This window comes from Coptis chinensis, chromosome 2, assembly GCF_015680905.1.
Source record: "Coptis chinensis isolate HL-2020 chromosome 2, ASM1568090v1, whole genome shotgun sequence".
NCBI classification, from domain to species: Eukaryota; Viridiplantae; Streptophyta; class Magnoliopsida; order Ranunculales; family Ranunculaceae; genus Coptis; species Coptis chinensis.
The window spans coordinates 74,078,725-74,081,574 of record NC_141457.1 but is presented as its reverse complement, the minus strand read 5'-3'; the positions used below and the strand labels follow the sequence as shown (position 1 = coordinate 74,081,574).

The window sequence follows — 2,850 nt, the reverse complement described above, 5'->3', positions numbered from 1 at the left end:
TTTTGCGACGAATATGGACCGTGGCAGAGTTATTTATTTTTTTTAAAAAAAAATGATATTTTAATTCTTGGGTCATTTCACCTGCACCCGTTACCAATCAATAATAAAATGAAAAACAGTGAAAATCCCAAACAAAATATAAAGATTACAAGGCACCTTTTACCGAATCCAAAAATTCCATGAACCAAAACAATAGGAGGTAGCTCATTACTAGAACAGTAACAAATATGATAATATGATAATAGAGATATTAAATTGTGTAATTATTAAGGTTTAGCATCAATGCAGTTGGTAAGTTTGTCTTCTAACACATTTATAAAGTAGACCATGAAACAGATGTAGTACATAACACAGACCTTGCTGATTTTAAGAATGTCCATTAGCTGGTCTTGATATTCAATTACATTACAAGGCTCAACTTGTTCTATAACATGCAGCATTGTCGAAGTTGCCAATTCAGATGGGCACCACGTTATTTTGTGACACTAGCCAATTGAGAACCACCTATATAGAGGAGAACTTGTTAGTTGACTTAAATATTTACAATGAACTCGTAATGGATGACGTAATTAACTAAACTCTTCTTAACTAAATAAAAGAAGGCTACTAAGGCCATAAAGAAAATAGCCGTGTACTTCGGTATTACAAAACCCTATCTTTTCCTTCTCTGAAGAAAACAACAATACACTAGATGCAACATTCAATACACAATGCTTTCACATGTTAATAGCAAAGAACCTCCCGTTTGCTTCTCCATACAACACAGAAAGTTGAGATGCTAACCAATTCATAGCTTCAACTAGGACTGGACAGTTAAAACTTAAAGACCTCACATTCCCCTCTTTAACATCTTTGTTCGACATTGACTCATTTAACCAATGTGCTTCCACTGCAACTGCTTTCAAACAAAGTCTCAAAAGCAAACATATATGATCCCTCATAGGCACATCAATAACAACCCCATAATTTACATCAATAACAACCCCATAAGAAACATACCTGGTTGATCCCTCTCCTCCATTCTTGTCGTCAACTAATAAAATGGTATATTCATTTCATTTGAGTGTCCGACTGCCGTACCCGTATCCTAATTTTTAAAAAATCCCGTATCGTACCCCGTATCCGTGTCCCCGTGTCTGTACTCGTACCCGTATCCGTGCATCATAGGTCCAGTCTCTTTTTTCTATTAAGTGTGTTCTTGTTGGGGGGGAAACAAACTGGTCGACCCGCCCAAAATTTTAGAGCCCTATCCCCACGGTTAATACACATAGAATACTGGAATATATAAGAGAAGGATTTGTACTTACAGGAGATCCAATTTCCATATTCTCAGCCGTAAAGTATTGACGATGTTCCCCCCATTCACCACTAGCATTTTCGTAACCTGCGCTGAAGCACAAATGAGAAAAATGGCTCAATGAACAGATTCTCTACAAATATTTGGAAGGACGTCTTATAGTTATTAACCTTTCAAAACTCAAGCAGCCCAATGATTTTCTTAGGCCTGAATGACCCAATGCTTGTAATATGTGCGCACTCAAATGCTTAGAAAAAGGAAAGTCGGTAACTAGTTACAACTAAGCAAATTAACTAGGAAATGTAAACCAAAGTAGAAATTCTTGTATAAAACTAAAGAGTGATCTATTCAGTAATTTATCTTAATCAAATGGTGCTAATCAAAATAGAAGTAAAGCCTACATGCACCTTGTTGACCTAAGATCTGGAAAAAAACATGTTATTAAAATCTGAACTTACAGAATAGTTTTCAACATCTACATCACTTCCTTGATGCTTTTCATCAGTCTTATTCAATAACTTAAGTCTACTCTTTGAAGGGGCAGTACCTGCAAAAGGAAAATCAGCAGACCAACTCGTGAAGATAATTGCTTGTGATTGCAATGATATACCAAAATTGACTAAAATAGGATTTTTGCAACACTCCGACAATTAACAACGGACAAAACTATAATAATCAAGTTTCGAAATGGAAAAGAGATGTAACGCAGTAACAATGTTTACTTTGTTTAGTCTTTATCACTGCAACTGGTACACTAAATGACTGAATAAATATGATATGGAGGTGCGTCTAATCATGCTTTCTCCTACACATTATAGTAACTTCCATTTTAAGTTAAAAAGCGGGATTAAGGAATCTACATGACTGTCAACTATAAATAAACTATTACTCACTGGTGCCCGATAAAATATTTAAATGCTCTTTAAGTATAAATATAAACGGGACTTGATGATTACTCAAACAGGAAATTACCCCCCGCATGACTATAAGAGCTCGTATTTCTAAATTGGTTTGCATACATTTCTGATGGAATTTTATATTTGTTAACATTCATCTACATGAACTATAGAAATCACTCGATTTCTTGGGGTCTTCGAAAAATATCAGCTACTCTTTCATATTTATATTTGTAAAACTGTAGACAGATGTATAGGATTCAATTTCTTGACATATAACGAGTGATGCAAGGCACTAATAATGACTAGTCTCGAATTACCATCTAAACTATACTAAGCCTATCGTGAACTAATAACAAACATATCATGAACAAAAAATAAAATAAGCTTATTCTAGAGAGAGAGAATATTGTTAAATCACATAAGACAGTTCATATTCCAAAAGATTAAAAGACACACGATCTATATAGCAACATAAAATTAAAAATACCATTCGGTATGATCAAGTGTGAATCCTAATTCCTAAACTTCCAACACGCATTAATTACTTAACTTAAAAGAAACCACATCTCTTACAAATTCAAAACAGATCTCTTACCAACGGGGTGCACCTCTTGCCATGCCTTCTATCGATAATTTTGTGAGTGGAGCACCCTT

At 34.6% G+C, this 2,850-nt stretch overlaps 1 long non-coding RNA gene across 2 annotated transcripts; it reads right to left on the bottom strand.

Moving 5' to 3' along the window:
* Window positions 1–211: 211 nt before the first annotated feature.
* LOC147517756 (uncharacterized) lies at window positions 212–2,452 on the bottom strand. Of its 2 annotated transcripts, none has more exons than XR_015213940.1 (3): window positions 1,756–2,452; window positions 1,308–1,389; window positions 212–504 (listed from the first exon to the last, which is right to left on the bottom strand). It is a non-coding gene; the product is annotated as an uncharacterized LOC147517756 (long non-coding RNA). The 2 variants fall into 2 exon arrangements; XR_015213941.1 differs by having other exon boundaries at window positions 1,308–1,384; window positions 1,756–1,971.
* Window positions 2,453–2,850: the final 398 nt, after the last annotated feature.